Here is a 19,075-nt window from a genome sequence, read left to right as displayed (position 1 = left end):
ATCTGCCGTTTAAAATCTGCCGTTTAAAATCCTAGGAAACTGCTTCATTTCTGCCTTATGTGAAGAGTAATCGGGCTGCCATATTTTGCAGGAAGAAAGCTACATTTATCCAATGAAAAGGGTGAGTCATAAGAATGATGAAATCAAGGTAAAAGCTGTCCCTCTTAAGGCAAGCTGGTTGGGAGATAAATTTAATTTCTCCTTCCAGAATTATTGAACATGAATTGGCCAAGAATTCTGGAACAAGAAATTAAATTTACCTCCCCACCTCTCATCCCTTAATCTGGCTGCAGGCAAAATTATGGTTTATAAGTATAATCTTTATTGTCATTGTACTTAAATACAACAGGTTTTACGTATTCCAGATTTCCTTCTGTTATTAGAAGTGGGGAAATTCTTTTGATAAGATTTACTGAGTAGTCTTCCAAGTAACATCAATGCAGACAAAATTGGTCCCCCCCCCATTATAAACAGTGAAATAGCAGCCATCTTGATCAGGACTGCTGGTAGAGTGATGGAACCAGGCCTATATGGTTTTTTGAAGGAGTGCTCCACTTTGATAAAAACATCTCTTTAATACAACTCTGCAAGGTAAAGCAAAGCCCCACTTCCAGGTCCTACCACAGATCTGCACAGGTTCAGCTAGGCTCAAGCTGCACTGCTTAAAGAGCTAGTAATAAATTCAGAGGAGAAGGTCAATTATGGCAGCATAAATTCTATATAATTCAAGCAAATGTAGAAAGGAGGAGGGAAGAGGAAAAATACTATGTAAACCCAATATGCTCCAATCCATAACTTTGTCTTCCCACTGTGTTCACACAGCTCACTGAGCCACATATTAACCAAGAATAATTTAACTTAAGAAATTGTATCATCCTGCTGCATTTAGCTTAATATCCTAATTTATTTCAATAAACCATGATTCTACTAGACATAGATAAGCACATTATGATTATACAATGCATATCTTTCAGTATTTTATTACAGCCACCAATTTTTCCAAGGGCAAAGATGCTAATTGTTTCAGTACCATGGAAAGCTCCTGATGTGCAACTTGAGGGATAAATAAGGCTTGTAAGCAACCCACTCCCCAAAGAGTGTGGATCATTAATAATAGGACTCCTGACAAAGTGAAAGTACTCCTTTGCGTACTCTTCCCCCAAATGTGTTCACTATGTCACTAGGGTAGGCTGTATTGATTTCTTGGGGCAACTAGTGGCTTAGCTTGCACAATATAGCAGACTGAAACATAGCTAGTTAGTTTATGATAGCACCACAATTATCAAATAACAGTGTTTCAAGAGAATATCATTACTATTACTGTTTTAGCACCAAATCAATAATGGTTTATTCATCCATTTCTAAGTAGCAAAATCAATATTTCAAGCGTGTTTAAATTTTAATTATTATTTCTATTTTGAATTATGTTTTTCATTTTGTTCTTGCATCTGAAACAAACTCCAATTTTGGTGTAGTTCTATAAATAAATTAATAAATAACATGTCCACATTTGGGCCAAGGGCATTAAGTTCCCTGTCTCTATTTTACAGATTTGTGATGTCCATAAAATACTAGCTAATAACACATTTTTCCATGATAAGCAATATATTTGGACAAATGAATGAAACTGTCCTCATGTAAAAGCACAACAGTGGTGCGAATTATAAATAGCCTAGTATACTGAATATTTTTAGGCAGCTTCAAATAGCAACAAATCAAGTTTTTAAATTTAAATTCAAGTAATACCTAAGAGAACATTGTGTGAGAGATGACATTGCATTCTTTGACATTTATAGATATTGCAAATTCTGAAGGTATTTCCAAATTTCTCATCTTCTAAAGCAGACAGGACAAACATATGACTAAACATAAAAAGGGAAACGAAGACATGTAAACAAACCGCACTATTCCATCCCATCTCCTTTCTAGATACTCTCAGCCATTTAGGAGCATCCTTCCTGTGTGCTGAGGAACAAGGAAGAAGACCAAAATTCCTGCACTTCCAAACTCTTTCTTTCCCAGTGTTTCTGTTTAACTCTCAGGTAACCCCTTGCTCCTATGTGCTGTTCACCATGATCTTCTATTATGAGAAAGAATATGGATTCTGGATTGCCTATGGGCTTGGTGCCTCTGAGAGGTGACATTTATTTTAACTGTATCTGGAAGAGAGAAAGAGAAATATATATGGCAATCAGTGGTTGATGGGATGGTATAGAAAGGAGAGCTCAGTCACTTCTGGTTCGTAGAAATGGGCATAGGAAGGGTGAAGCCATTTTCCCTTTTCTGTTGATAATATTTGGATTTACATATACATATATAATTGTTTTCCTTAACAGGCTTGGGTTGAAAAGATTCATCCTTTCAACTTAAAATGGCATTTTTGAACTTTGAACTGTTCATCCAGGTAGTCCCTAAAGTACCGCATATCAACAAAGTTCAACCATCATATTTTCCATCATTCCAAAATTGGAAGTAGAAATATAAATGGAGTTCCCATTTGTTCCAAGGAGGAGAAAAAAACCACCTGTCTTCTCCTGCCATTAAACTAAGTGGTAGCAACCAACCTGTCAATAACCTGTTGAATGAATAAACACTTTCTGGTTACTCTTGGTTGACACATGATCTGGAGAAGAGCCAAGAGAACCAAATGTTCAATAGAAAGGTGTTGGTGTGTGTGTGTGTGAGAGAGAGAGGGGGGGAGGGAGGGAGGGAGGGAGAGAGGGGATGAGCTAAACAGGACAGATGTATTTCATTATCCAGGGGTGGGCTTCAAAAGGTTTAGCAAGAGGTTCTCTGCCCAGTTTCTGGATGGGCTTGGCCATGGTGGCCATGCCTAGTCGATCTCCTGCACCATGGCAGGGTGTGTGTGTGTGTGTGTGTGTGTGTGTGTGTTTGCCCTCCATGGGCTCCAGAGGCTTTCCTCAAGCCTCCTTGAGGGCAAAAACAGCCTCTCCAGGCTCTGAAGGCTCTCTGGAGGCCAAAAATGGCCCCATTTCCAGCCTTCCTGAACTTTTGGTAGGCCTGTTTTTTGCCCTCCCCGAGCCTCCGCGTGCACCCTGCACTTACCTGAATCCAAAATGGGCTACATGGGGACTCCTGGGAGGTGTGGGGTGGGTGAGGTCAGCCAGGAGTGGGATTTGGGGGTTCTCCAAACTGCACAGAATTTTAGCTAGAGGTTCTTCCAAACCCCTGCAAACCCCCAGCAGCTCACCCCTGATTATATCTACATCTTTATTTTCTCTTTCTTGAGTCTGATGCCTGGGAAGTATTAGAATCACATGTAACCATTTCCCACCATCTGTTGAATTTCTGCTTGTCTTGTAGCATTTGTTTCCTTTTCCTTTGACAAAAAGATTCCCAAAGACCAGACAAGAGCTCTCCTAGGCTTTACTGCTTTTTAAAAATGATCTTGAGGCATATAAGCCGTGAAAAGTAATTGTATCATTACAAGAGGAAGCAAATGATCTTGAATTATGCAATGGCTTTTAACTGAGGCTATTTACTTGATTGGCTGAGGGAGTGAGAGGCAGCTAATTAAATGTTGGTATCTGTTTTTTAATCAGTTAGATGTTTAGACAATGGAAAGGTGGCAGACGTTTAGGAATTAGAATGAACAATTTGTATTATATCCTTTCATTGCTATTTTGCTGGTTATATAAGGATAAAAGCCAAAAATGCAAACAGTGACTTGAGGTTTTTAAAAAGCTGTCAGTCTGATGCAACACTACTTATATGTACAAATATAAAAGCTTTTTTTAATGGAATTGTCCCAATGTTATCATATGTTCTGATTATCATATTGTGCTCATATTCTCTCTCTCTCTCTCTCTCTCTCTCACACACACACACACACACACACACACACACACCAGAATGAAGCCTACTTAAAGAAATTAAGATTCATATGGAGTTCTTGCTTGCTTTAATTAAAAATCCCCTGGTGCCAGTGATAATGATGCAAAATCATGTGATGTTGCCCCTTGTTTGAAAGGCTGCTGATCCCTCAGTTTCCTTTAGGTAATCTTTCTTGCAATGGAGAGATAGAAATGTGCCACTATTTGAAATACCACCATGCATTCAGGGGATAAGAACATAGCAAAGAGTTTACAGCAATTATAGGCCAGAGATGATTTTACTCAGTTATCGTTTCAAATTGATAATTGCTATGTAGAGGGTCATTTGGATTAAGCTCGGATTACCAAGTTATAAAATCTGCATACGCATACTGTACATACAAAAGGTCTTTGTATGTTTTGTTTCCTTCAGAGACTCACCTGGGCTTAAAAGGAGAATTCCTATTTGCTTTGTATGCATCAGCCACAACAGAAACCTGTCTAGTGGTAAGAGGAGACCTTAAATTACCTCTTGTTCCATCTCTATTTAAATGCAGGTGGTTACTGTTGTTGACACTCAGTGATAAGTGAAGACTTTTTCCATTGGAAAGAATCTCAAGAATCTCAGTTCATTTTTCATATCATTTTCCTGCTAATGCCTTGTTTCACCTAGCCTTTTAGAACAGGATGTAGATAAGAGAGATAAAAAGTCTAGAGGATATGATAATACAGGGTCTTGCATCTCTCTGTCTCTGTCTCTTCCTCTTTCTCATCTGCAGTCAATAATAGGAATAATATTAGTAACAATGACACACAGATTTGTGAAGCATTTCAGATTGTTTTCCCCAGTGAGGCACTATCTTGACATGGTTGGGCTGTAACAGAGGTTCAACCATAGTAGACAGACCTCATCAGAGAAGCCAGAAGAAGAGTTCCTGTCCCATAAATAATATGGTGAGACATAATTTATAGAAACCCATACCAGACTGATCATTGCCTGGGTCGACAAGGACATGCTACATGTTGGAGTTTCTGGACATCTGATGACAAATGAGCTACAGGATTGTTGGCTGAGCAGCCAGCACCAACAGCTGCAGGACTACTTGAAGAATCAAGATGCTCTGTGGCGGGGGTGTCAAACTCACAGCATCATGTTGCTGTCATGTGACATAGCATGATTTTTCTCCCCTTTGATAAAACAGGGGTGGGCGTGGCCAGCACATGACACAATGACACACAGGCTGTGACTTTGACATCCCTGCTCTGTGGAAATAACATCAAGAGTCTGGATGAAAAGGATCACTACATATACCTGGGCATCCTTCAAGCTGACAACTGAAGTCAAGAGGAAGTTTAGAAATGAATACATCATGAGGGTGATGAGAGCTTAAAGTCCAAACACGTGGAGGAAGTACCAAAAAGCCAATTAATACCTTGATAACTTCAGTCATTAAATACACAACTGGAATAATGGACTGGACTCAGGCAGAACTAAAAGCCCTGGAGAGGAAGACCAGAAAAATAATGGCAATTAATCATGCCCTTCATCCCCACAGTGTTGTTGATTCATTCTACTTATCAAAGAGCATAGGTGGGTATGGAATGTTGCAAGAATATCAGACAGCTGAAGAAGAAAAAAGGGCATTAGAAAAATATCTGAAAGACAGTGAAAAAGATGCACTGAAGTTAATACACCATGAAGGCTTACTAAATACTAGAGAGGCCAAACTGGCCTAAAAAGAAAGACCAAATGAAGAATAGAAAAGAGACATAGCAAGGCAAAGTATTACATGACCAGTACATTAGGGGGGAAAAACAGGTAGCAACAAGACCTAGCAATAGCTAAGACTAGAAAAGTTGAAGAAAGAGACAGAGGGCTAATTATGGCTGCACAAGACTAAATCTTAACAATTAATGCATAGAAAGGCTGTATTGAAAAGCCAGCAACAGGCAGCAAATATTCCCTCTGCCAAGAAGCTAATGAAACAATGGTGATCCTAGTTATCTGCTGCAAGGTGACAGAGAACAACTACAAACAATGGCATGGCAAAGTAGCAACAATGGTGCAGTTGAATAACTGCAAGAAATATCATTTGCCTGCAAGCAAGAAGTGGGACCACAAAATAGACAAAGTAATAGAAAACAAAGAAGCTTAAGAATTCAAACAGACAAGCACCTGCCACATAACACCCTACACTTAACAATTGTTCATAAGAAAGACAAAAAGTCAGGATAGTGAACATTGTAATACCTGGAGACAGCAGAACATATGAGAAAGAAATGGACAAAATCACCAAAGACCTGCAAATAGAAGTACAATGATTGTGGCAAAAGAAAGCAAAGATAGTACCGATGGTAATTAAGTGCCTTTGGATGCAACCCAAAAACATCTAAAGCACTACTTGAACACCATCGGCATTGACCATCAGTCAATTGCAGAACACAGCTTTGCTTGGAACAGCTTACATCCATACTGCAACGATAGCATCAAACAGCAACAAATTTTGATTAAAGCCTGGCTGCTTTTTACTGTTCAAGATGGGCCACTGATGGCAGCAAAACAGTTGCCTATTTAACTGGTCTGTGAGCACTTGGAATACTGGCTTTAAAAGGCCATGTTTCAAGACAGGAGCTGACGTCGTGACGACACGACGTGCGATCTCGGAGCTCAAAGAGTACATCTTGCTGATCTCAGGGACACCGCAAAGTCCCTGATTGATCCAAGAGAATCTCTTCTTGCTGGCGACATAAGCACAGCCCCAAGCTGCTCGAGTCGGGACAGCTCCACAACGGGTGGAAAGTGGAAAGAGAAAATGTGTCCATCTGGTGAGGAAATCTTATTTTTATAAAAGATTGCCCAAAAAATATTGAAGCTAAATTAAATTGGTTAAGAAAAGAAAATAAGCAGTGAAATTAAGCATTATTGGACAGTGTGTTATCCTTTTTTATTTTTTACTTTTTATGGATGGAAGTTTTCTAAACATTTTTTACGTTTTAAAGTGAAAGTATCAGTTTTTCTTCTTTTACTATTTTTTTATCTATGGATTAAATCTTTTTCTTTATTTCTACAATACTGGTTGGGATGGATTTTTTCTTTTTATTTTGTTTCATTTAAGAATTTTGTTTCCTCTAAACCTGAAATATAAAGAAAATATAAAAGGAATATAAAGAGGGTAGTGACCTCAGAGGGAAAAAAAGTTACACTGCCACTTGGAGGTTGGAGGTTGAGTCCTGGAAACATTGCTTTTTCTTTCTTTTCTTTGATCATTTTGACCTTGCACTTCAAAGGCTTCATATTGTTTATAGAAGAGATAAGAAGAAGCGCATGGGTTGTTTATGTAGGTGCTCTTTGGATGCTCTTTGGTAGCTGGAAAGAAGTCAAAACTAAGTTTTGTTTTTAAACTAGAGTGGCAGTGTTTACTAACTGGAAGGATGGAGCAACACCAAGAAGAAACCATAACATTACAACATATTATGTTTGAAATTCAAAAATTATTAGAAATAACAGAGAGAGTTGAGAAGAGATTGGAAATATTGAAAATATAAATTGTAATGTGGTAAAACCTGATGGAAAAATGCAAGATATCCAGCAAATGGAAAAAGTGGAAGCTAGAGTCCTAAAAACCCAGGGGAAAAATGAACAAAGAGGCAAGATTATTGTGGATATTCACAGTGAACTGAGTGTGGTTGGAGATGGAAAGAGTGGAACATGGAAAGGGGAAGATAGATGGTAAGGTGCTCTACTCCACATTTCAAGGTATAGAAGAAGAAGAAAGACAAGAATTGATGGACTTAAGGAGAGAAACTTTGACAAAAGCACTACTGATAACCAAAGATAAGCTGATTAAAGATGCTGATGGAGGGTGTTGAGATTTTACAAGATATGTAACAAGCAACAAGTTGCGAAGAGAAGTCACACAAATCTGATTAAGGAAATAACTAGAAGACTAATTCCACAAATGGCAAAAGAAATAGGACTACACTATTACTGGAAAGACACAGGTTGAGATATGGAAATTAATAACAAAACACTAGTTAAATGTAGTTAAAATTAGAGCATTGTGTTAAAAATGAAGTGATAATGGATAAATCTAGATAAATAATGGATAGTGATATGCAATGTACACATATGTATTGGTTTGATAAGAGGAAATTTGGTATAAATTTTAAATGGTGACCATGAAAGGAAGTTTAAAAACTCTTGTTATGTATAAAAACTTATAATATAACAATTATAATAATGTAATAATAGTATTGACATGATAAAAGGGAAATTGGATATAAATTGTGAGCAGTGATTAAGAAAAGAGGTCCAAATATTTTGTTATCAAACATAATTAATTTTTATTTTGAATGTGTCATAAAGATATAATGTTGCTGGAGAATATTGAAAATAGACAATGGAATGCCATTATGTGGTTTTGTTTTAAATTTTGGAATATTTGTTTTATAAAGGGACGTTAAAACAACTATAGTCATACGAAGGATGAGGTATGATGATAGTAATATATATATAAATATATCGGATGTAAAATATATAATTTGATATGAGTCCTAGGTGATGACTGTGGAAGGGATGCACGAAAGTTTTTTGTAACCAATTGACACACTTTTTACAATTTGTAATGGAAGATGTTTTTATGGTGTTTGTTGTGTCTTGTTTGTTTGTGTTTATTCAAAAATAAAAAATAAACTTTTTAAAAAGGCCATGTTTCTTTTCCCTACAGCAGGGGTGTCCAAACTTGGGAACTTTAAGACTTGTGGACTTCAACTCCCAGAATTCCCCAGCCAGAATTCTGGGAGTTGAAGTCCACAAGTCTTAAAGTTCCCAAGTTTGGACACCCCTGCCCTACAGTAACAGAAATTGCAGCTAAGTCTTCTAAATTGTTTTCAAGATGACTGTGAAGGTACATGCTTGAGCTTTCTGTAGAAGACTCTTGATGTAGACGCCAAACACCTAAGTGACTCTCTGTGTGGGGTTCACAAGTGGGGAAATTACTTCTTACCATGAGCATTGCAAATTTAGAAGCACATGTTGATAATATAAATGTATCTGCAAAGCTCTTTGTGGCAGCAAAGCCCAAGGCATTATAATATAAGATGTTTGGATTGCCTCCTTGGAGCATGACTTTATTTTTTTCAGTCAATTTCCTGGAAAGTTTCAAATGCCATAGAGGTTCTCTTGTGGACTCATAATGTATCCTCCTTTTTCTGTCCTCCCTCCCTTTCTTTCTCACTGCAATTATGCTGTTGAAGGAAGAAGCAGTTCTAACTACTGTGCCCTGCCCTACTGCATAATGGAAAGTATGAATGATCTTTTTTAAAAAAAAGTCCTTGGGAACAAGCAAGCTCAAGGTGTCTGCACAAAGTGCCCTGGGAACTTAACCTAGCCTGGCAAGTTCACTGTGGTTACACTGCACTGCAGTCATTAATTAGCTGCCTTTTTGGCTGCCTTAATCATCTCCTAAACCCCGGAGAGCTCCTTCTTTCCATAAGGAAGAACAAAACACCACAACGTAGCAACAGGAAGATCTGAATGCAGCCTTGATACTAACCCCCTTATAGATCTGGCCTGCTTTATATTTGTTAGACTCTCACACTCATAATTATTGTGCTAGCTGGAAATTATGTCAAAATGCATTGCACTGGGATTTGACCCAGCTGAAGTGCGGATATGGTTCACATGCCCAGTGAATCATAATTACTTTTAACTGGTTCATTGTTTTCATTGATAAAACTGGATTTATGGTGGCCTATTAGCCAAATGCTAAAGGTCATGCTTGGCGTTCAGTCAATGGGATAGAGTTAGATGATTAATTATCCTGATTGCCTACTGAAATCAACAAGACTATTTACCATGTTTTTTATTTTATATATTTGTCTATTTGCTGGATTGGTAAGACTGCCCAACTCAAGCAATAGGATGCTAGGTGGCATATAACAGAAAACCAAATAGTAAATCAAAAGAATCACACAACATACAAATTATTATATGCCAACAAGTTTATAAGATTTGAGGAGGGGGGATCAGTGTTTGATTCTTGGTGACTGTCTGGATAGGAATTGCAGTTTTCTTGACAAAATTTCAAATGTGGTTTGGCATTTCCCTTTTTTCTAAAACACACACACAGAGAGAGAGAGAGACTGGCCCAAGGTCACCCTCCTGTCTTTCTACCTAAAGCAGAACTTGAACTCTTGGCCCTGCAGTTTCTAACCTGGTTCCTTAATTTCTATAGCAAACTATATCTCAGATATGAAATGCAAAATATAAATTGGCAATCAACCCACTAGTAAAAGCAACAAAAGGAGGACTCTACTCACCTGGATCCAAAAGTCTTGTGGAAAAGCCAGGTTTTAATGACTTTCTTAAAGGTGAGCATATATCTGGAGTGGGGTGGCAGGGGAGATCATTCCAGAGCACAGGGGCAGCCACCAAAAAGGCATTCTGATATGTAGTTTGCCCTCCCTCAACTAGGATGCCCATTGATTTTAATGCAATTTTTTTGTCAACAGCTTTTCCCCAAGAAAGATTTAACCCTGTCGTACCCCAATCAGGACAAATTGTAAATTGGACGAGTCTCAGAACTATACAGATTTTTAGGCCTGTTGTACAAGATACATTCAAATACACATTCTTCCAAAAATCCATGGACTTTTATTGATCATGTGCAACTAGACTTTGTCAATATAGCCAGGGATCTTGCTTATTTTACATTTCCTGATTGTATTGATGTTCCAGATCACCCTTTCCACTCCTAATTTGCATGTTGAGTAGGATGTCTGTATATCCCTTTGCATACAATGAAACAAATTAAAGCTGTGGAAAGTAGTTGGGCAGGGGCTGGTCTGTTTGCATAACTAGGATACATCCAGATGTTTATCACAAAACAATTATAAAACCTAATGGTAGGAAAGTCAAATATATAAATATGAATTGTTACCCAGAATAGGGCATTTATGATATTATGAATTGTTTACAGTAAATTATATTTGTGGGTAAGCCTCATTTTGTGTTCTGGGAAGATATGCAGTACCTCACAAATTTATGAAGTAACTGCATCTATTTTAAAAGTAGGTGTTTTAGGTCAACAGATATGTGTATACCTTACTATATTCCCCAAAAGGATTTTTTTTGTTCTGTTCATTTTGCTGTTATGCTTCCTGCTATTGGCAAAATGGGTCATATGACTCATCTCCTTCATTAAAAACTTGCCATATTTTTAGGTGTGGAAAATTTCCAAAAGTGTATGGAAAAATACTAGCTGTGATTGAGACAAATAAATTGGACAACACATTTGTCATGGGCAGAAAGATGCCAAAACCTGAGCATCGCTTGGTTGATTGTGGGCATTGACAATTTTCATCTGAGGTTTCAATGTTACTTTACTGGAAACATGAGATAGATGGTTACTTCATAAACCCATTTATGTAATTTGCATGACATCAGAAATGATGTGGCAGTGCCAAATACTAGATAAAATCTGCAGATTTTATTTCTTTTTAAAGCTTGTGAGGAATATTTTCAACAGTTCTGTTTATGCAGAAAGCTGACATATAAAGTCAGATTATTTATGTACTGTTGGCAATTCATTGATAAGATAATGGCAAATAGGTAAATAATTAATACAGTAGGTTATTTATCTAGCAGTAGTGTCTCTTAGTGTCTTAGTTTGGATGGTATCAGAATCAGTCACCTCTAGGTCTCCAGTAAATAACTTACTGATCATCTGCAACTCATTTTATTTTATTTAAATGATTTATTTGGTGCCTATCTTAAGCAACTCCGGGCAGTTCACAATAATAACAAAACCAATAAATAAACAATCATAAAAGCAATAAAAACAATTACAGAGGATGCACCAATGGAAGACTAAGAACCGGGTTTGGCACAGGTCCTCCTAGTGAAAGTCTATCTACGGGGTTCCTAAAAATCAACATTGACTTGATGGCATGGAAGCAATCAAGCAAAATCAAATTATCTACTACCCAGTTCTTTTACTGTTTGTGTTCAGGGTTGGGTCTCAGAGCAGGAATATGTAAGACAACTGTTTTTCTCAAATGGTTTCTGGCATATATTCAAAATGATATGTGCAAAGTCTTCAATGCTAATTTTTTTTTAAAAAAAAGTCTATCTGTGGAATAGGGGCGAATACTGAAATTCTTTTCACCCACATTAAAGCTCAATCTTATGTGAAATCAGACCAGCTTTTTAGAAACAGACCCACCCTTTTGTGATTGAGCATTAAAGCTGTTCATCATAGGTCAGCTGGCAGGACAAAGGAGAGCTTCACAAAGCCATAGAAGTTATGTACATCTCACATATTGTCATGCAGGACTAATCATCTTGTTCCACTGGTCTGAAGGTATTTGGGGAAGGAAATTTGGAATATGGAATGCTTTCCAATTGCCAAGGTAACATAGCAAATATTTCCTTTCTGGCACTGGACTGCAACTCCAAATATGCAACCCAAAATAACTGCCTGAGAGAAAAGGGTAAGACAGCAAATATAAGTCAGAAACGTGCCATATCTTTTCAAAAGTTTTTTTTTATGGAAATGAGGTTAATTAAGGAAAGGGAAAAAAAACAGCCATAGTTATCTGTGCTGAAGATCAAGATTGCTATTCTCTACATCTCTGTCTGCGAGTATCAACAACTGTGCCCTTTAATGCCCATAACTGAGCTGCATGACCGTATAATATGGCGATTAAAGTTCTGTTCATTGACTGGGTATCCAGAGGTTGAAATCCATTATTTGCCCAAAGAGCCTACTGCATGATTTTGGCCTAGTCATTCTCTCTCAAGACAACCTACCTCACAAAGATGTTGTGGAAATAAAATGGAGTAGGGCCACATCTGCCATCTTGAAAATGGAATGCTATAATGAAGCCCTGTAATAAAAAGAACAACAACTTACCATAAAGTAATGTTTTTAGTTAATTAGGGGGATCACAGCAGACTTTTCTATGTTCTAGTAATTGCTTTAAAGCATCCGCTTGGTAAGGGGTTTGCCTTGTTTTACTAAGGAAAACTTTAAAAAAATAGGCATTATAAGGAAAGAAAATGAAAAAAAATGGTCTTACTTTGTTTTTCTTTCAAATCATATTCTATTTACTATCCAAAGATAGAATGGAGGAAAAAAACTCGTTCTTTTCTAGTTGACTTGAATCCCATTAAAATTCCAAGCACAGACGCCTTCCATTCAGATAGCATTAGTCCTGAATGTTACATATTCCATACTTGGGTGGAAGATAATTTTTTGTGTATAGATCAGCACAACATCCTTGGCGTATCTTCTCTCACTGGCCACGTTATTGTTTTCTTTGACCTCTTCAAAGGAATCATTTTTCAAATGCCCCCTTTTCACCTTCCTATCCCTATACATATAAAAACAAGCTTCTACTTGTTTGTCAACATGTCCCAGTTGCAGTCTTCATAACAGCTCCCAACACTGTGGCTAGCAGAGAATGCAGTGACTAGTATGCCAAGAAAAGAAGAATATTGCCTTTTGTCCCTGTCAAGTTGAACCGGAGCTCAGCAATATATGACTGTCTCTTCCCAGACATTTTGTCTAGAGTAGAAGTCAGCCAAAAAATGAGAATCAATTTATTATAAAGCACAACTCACAAATGTCACTCCATTGTGCCAGGCTTTCCTTCACTGCTCTGTTGAAGAAGTAAGTTTGAGGTGAAAAAATATTATTTATTGTCTTATGGGCAGTTATTGAATGCTGTATTGAACTCATCTAAGCATTCATTTGGGAGGATACAACTTTTCAAATATATCACATGCCAAGCCATAGCCAATTCTCAGATGTAGTTGGTTAGAAGAGGATCAGAATCTGGCATTATCATAGATTTGTTGAGATATTTTTGTCCATTTATTTAGATCTATATACAATCCAGAAGGAGGTCTATAATTTATTCCTAAACTCAGTGTCCTTCTCCCCTTTTGCAATTACTACCAGATTATGGTATAGCCTCCTTTGAGTTGAGCTTATCTCCTGATGTTTCATGGACAAGCTCAAATTATTGGGGGGGGGGTGTCAATTTAAAAACTGCTACTTTTTCTTAGATGCTTTATAATTGCTTAGTTTGACACTATGTTATCACCTGGTAACCTCCCATTCATACGTAACTAGGTCCAATACTAAGCCAAGGTCACCATCAAACAACTGCCAGCAATTGTCCAATAATGCCACATGAATTAGCTCTGTCCATTTGGAGCATTTCAACTTGCTCTCTCTGGCTATAAGTCTGAAGTTGCCACGGGGCATTCTTAAGTCTTTTATTGTTTATTTCCAATAGTTGTTTTATGCCTGTTGAAGGCTTAAGCAAAGTGATCAAGACCTGTTGGACAAGGAAGACACATTTACCTGTTAGCATAGGTGATGAAAGACCCATCTGTGCCCATTGCCATATGGAAGCGATTGCAGGAAATAAATGGGAGTTGCATCTCCTCTGATATTGGAAGTGAAGCATTCAAACAGATCATGTCCCTTTACACGAGCCTAATAATTAATCCTGGGTGGTTAAGGTTACTATTTTTGTCATGTGATCACATGACAAAGCATGTTTACGTGGTCACCTAGAAAAGAAGAAAAAACACAGGAAAAAACTCTGTGAAATGCCTTCCACTGCTACGTGCAGGGGGAAGGGGCTTTTCCTGTTAAAAGGGAAAAAAAGGGGGGGAACAAGACTATTGGCCATCACTATATACAGAATTTATTTATTTGTTAGATTTATATCCTAGTGCAATCAGAAATAGAGTTTTGGCAGCTCACAAAAGAAGACGTTAAGTCTCCCCCCTCACTTTAGGAAGGACAAAAGCTAGTCTGATTTTGTTCTTACTAGTGTTCATCTTGGCTTTCATTTTAGTGGATGTGAAAGATCTGCTTCCGGTAAGATATATGCATTTAAATAAAAAATATATCCTATGAGATTGCAGAGGAAGGAGAAGTAATATCATGATATTTGGACACTTTTGAGTAACAGTGTTCTATATTTACTATTTTTTTACCTGGGAGTGGGGAGGAGGAGGATATTTTTAACTGTACTTGTCACTGTTTCTTTTTTTCTTTTTCTTAGCATAGATTAACAGCAATAGAGGAAAAACACAACCATTCAGCATAATACCTTTGGGTTGGTTGTGCAGACTTTCATTCAGAAATAATTGTAGTTCTGCAAACATGACTGAAAGTAAGAAGACATGTTCAGGTGCACTGAAATAAAGTTGTACTGATAGATCCAGAGAGAGAAATCCATAAAAGTTAACATGGATTTTTTTTCCCCATCCTAGTCTTGGTAAAGAAGATGCAGAAGAGCAAATAACAAAACAGCAACAGATAAAGATGCAGTTGTTTCTTCCTACTTGGAACTAATCTTTCTTCCATTAGTTCATCACTGAGTTCCTGCTAAACACCCTGTGGGAACAACAGTTTCCAGAGCAGACTATGGAAACTTTCAAAGCACAAACACTTGAGGCATATTCTCACGGGCCTCTTCGTATTTGGCAGCTGGAGTTTCCAGTCAGGCCGTGATCATTTCCTTGTGGAGACTGCCACAGACAGAAATCATCACATGCACACTGATGGCACATGTCACATATCAACCGAGATCAGGCCTTTGGCATGCCACCAAGATCATTCAGAGGGCTGTTCTTTCAGTGGTGTGAACAGCTTATCTACCCTAATTGTAGCACAACCATTAGGCTGAGTGAGGCAGTTGTCTCAAATGGCAGATTAAGTAAATTCAACCGCCAGTCTGGCCTGTGTTGGTTCATGAAATTGAGAAACACTATCTTCTTATTTATCCCAGGGAGCACTATTACTTGGGCCAGCACTGAACTACTAGATAATTATGACTCCCTTAGTCTGGAGTAACTATTCTGTCTATCTATATGCATCTACTAGTTATATTACTCTTGTGTATATGGTTTAGAAATGCAAATAAAAATTAAATATATTTTACATGCATTTGAATATGACTCTATCCACCCACCCCAGATGTCATCACGTCCCGTTTTTTATGTGCTCACATTTGCGAACCGGTAGCGAAGGTAAGTTGATTTCAGCCCTGGCTAAAACCACTCAGTCTTAACTTTTCCTAATGTTTTGTCACTCACTGGAGTGTCAAGTAGTGTAGGAAAGGAAGTATATTAAACCTTCATTGTGACAGATTGACCTCCCATTTGCCTGAGAGAAATAAACATCTTTGCTTCTTGGGCAAAAAGTATTTTCATGTGGAGAAATATTTTTATAAGAAAATGTCGCAAATTTAACATCATCTCATCATTGTCATGGATGTGAGTGGTATTCATTCCAATGTTTCCACTAATAACAGCACTTTAAAATATGCAAATGGTGAAAAGAAGGGGCCACTATACTATTAGGATTTTGGGCTTCCTAGAGGCAATTTGATTATTCCAAATCTCTTGGTTTATTATTCCCATAATTCCTAAATATTCCTTATATTAGTAGGGGTAATCCAAAACAGCCACATTGAACTCAGATTGAGAAAAGCTAAGAAAGCTTCAGATCATCTTCATTAAGGATGGTTTTATGATAGACTTCCTAGATATCACTTCACACCTTAAATTCATGTCCAGTTTGGTCCTCAGTGAGATCAATATCTTCCATCAGATCTTTACCTCCTTCTAATGAATGAATATTCCTGAGGTAACAGTAATACAACCTCAACTTTGTTCTTTTTTAGATATGTAATAACTTTCAATGATATTTCTTAACAACAAACATACTATTCAACTTTTGCCTGTCCTGAAGATATTCAGAGCTTTTAGTCAATATTTCCTCATTTTCTCCTATTTGGTTTAACTCTCAGCAGAGTTCTGTAGATGTGGGAGTTGAAGTCCACATAGCTTCAATTTGCCAAGCTTCAGAAACATTGCTATAGAATAAATTATTAGTACTGATGATAAGGTACTTCAGAAATTTCTAGAAGGGAGATCGAACAAAAGATGTCATTGGCATCTATATGAAGTTTGTTGTGAATGGAAGTGCTGGCTTTCACATATTCAGCAATGACTATGTATAAATTTATCACTGCAGGTGATTCCACTGAGTAATTTACTAGCAAGAGCTGAGGTGCAAGCTTATTCCCGTGAGTCTGGATGCTATTGTAGTGCTGAGCTTAATGTCTACCTCAGCTTCCTCCTTTCGCAAGGCTTAGCATAATCTTTTTATGAAAGCATCCATGGCTTACAATGGCAGTGGTCTCTTTCTGAGTAGGTAGCATGTGCTAACTTTGGCCAGCAAACAATAGACACCGGGTTGTGCAGCCCTCCTGGAAGCCATGATTACCCAATGAAGAGGCAAAGCTAGTTTAAATTAAATTAAACACAGTGAATAACACCTGTGTGAGGCAACTCTACTTTGCCTCAAAGAGGAAATTCACCTAAAATGGGCCCCAGTATTTACCCAATTGTATTGTTTTGTTATTTAGAAGTGCATCAGGGGAGATTGCAAAGCTTTACAAACCATTTTCAAAGAGGTGCTTCACTCAAAGCATCACCACAGCTAAGCACCCCTTTGAAGTTTTCTACTGCCACAAGAATTCCTCTCATGTCTTTAATACCTCTCTCCTTTTGGCATATATTTTAGAATTCAACTGTATCTTATGGGGCTGCCTCCAAAGCTTTGGAAGTTTTATGTAGGTCTCATGTGGCAGAGAGGAATGCTAGGCATTTTTTGCTGCCATTGCAAAGAAGGAAGGAAGGAAGGAAGGAAGGAAGGAAGGAAGGAAGGAAGGAAGGAAGGAAGGAAGGAAGGAAGGAAGGAAGGAAATTTTATGAGCACTTCTTTTTACAACATAATGTAATGATGAACCCAGTTACTTGAATCACAGAAATTCATTGACTTGAGTTTTAGTCATTCAAGCACCATGAACTCCGGCAAAGAAAGACAGAAAGAAATAACATCAGCAAATTAACACAAACACACCCCCTCATTCCCCAGCCAATTTATGGTATCATTCACTTCCTAAACAGCTTCATTCCCTATTTCAAGTTGTAAAGTTCTTTTCTGGACAGAACCTGTGGCTCAGACTGATGAAAGATAGAAGTGGAATGGCAAAGAAAGAAAAACAAACAATTGACAGATCATTAGACAGCTGGTATACTGACCATTTTCACCGCAGAGATGGCAAAAAATAGCATGAAAAGATTGTGTGGCATGACAGAGAGGATGTATGCAGTAGGAAGAAGGATGACACTGGTAATTCCAACAAAGGAGGAAGGAATGTAGATGCAAATAAATATAATCTGCTTGAGGTAGTAGCAAGGAAATGGAAGATATAAAGCTGATAATTAAGTTAGTCACCAGCAGCAAATTACAGCTCTTAAGCCTGCAGTGACTTTAAAGACTCTTCCATCCACCTTTTTCCCCTCCCTTAAGCATTTGCCTGTTTATAAAAGGCCTGTGACAAAACAACCCATTAAAGAAATTATGAAACAGAGCTGCCCATAACACTTTCTGTTTCAGAATTTTCCATTCCTTTCTGATTTGTGTAACTATCTTAGCTAATTAGACTTTCAAGGCACCAGGTGCCACTGCTAATAATACAGCTCCTTTCTTAGGAGATTTCCTTGTGGGTTTTTTTTTCCCTTTGTAAACCAGAATATAATTCACATGATTGATCCTGGGCAAGTACATTGAGAAATATAATTGCAAGTGAGGCAGCCTGAAAAAAAAAGACAACAGCATACATAATTTATAGAATGATCCAATAAGTGGAGAGGAAGACTAGGGTGGGGAATCTGAATTTTTCTGGAGTCTCCCTGCCTCATTGCAGAAAGGGAGATGGTGGTTTAGCTGCCCTGAATGAAGGGAAATGATTATGCCTAGTTCTTGAATGGCATAATACCACACACATATTTGGGGAGCATGTAAAGTGAATGTAAAGGCTTTAGGTCTTTCAGATTGATAGTCTGGTGATATTTGGGCCACCTAATGAGAAGGAAGGACTCACTGAAGAAGAGCCTAATTCTGGGAAAGATTGAGGGCAAAAGAAGACGGGGATGACAGAGAATGAGGTGACTGGATGGAGTCACCAAAGCAGTAGGCATAAGCTTTAATGGACTCCAGAGGATGGTAGAGGACAAGAAAGCCTGGAGGAATGTTGTCCATGGGGTTGCGATGGGTTGGACATGACTTCACAACTAACAACAACAGCAGTAGAAACATACAGAACTTGAACCCTTTTGGACCATACTATGGATCGTGCAGTCC

The 19,075-nt window shown here is 37.9% G+C and overlaps 1 long non-coding RNA gene across 1 annotated transcript; it reads right to left on the bottom strand.

Moving 5' to 3' along the window:
• Positions 1-923: 923 nt before the first annotated feature.
• LOC309385532 lies at positions 924-18,140 on the bottom strand. The gene is made up of 4 exons (XR_014174245.1): positions 17,971-18,140; positions 14,207-14,418; positions 12,646-12,722; positions 924-2,159 (listed from the first exon to the last, which is right to left on the bottom strand). It is a non-coding gene; the product is annotated as an uncharacterized lncRNA (long non-coding RNA).
• Positions 18,141-19,075: the final 935 nt, after the last annotated feature.

This window comes from Natrix helvetica, assembly GCF_964273705.1.
Source record: "Natrix helvetica genome assembly, chromosome: 2".
In the NCBI taxonomy this organism is placed as follows: domain Eukaryota; kingdom Metazoa; phylum Chordata; class Lepidosauria; order Squamata; family Natricidae; genus Natrix; species Natrix helvetica.
This window is presented reverse-complemented; position numbering and strand designations above follow the sequence as displayed.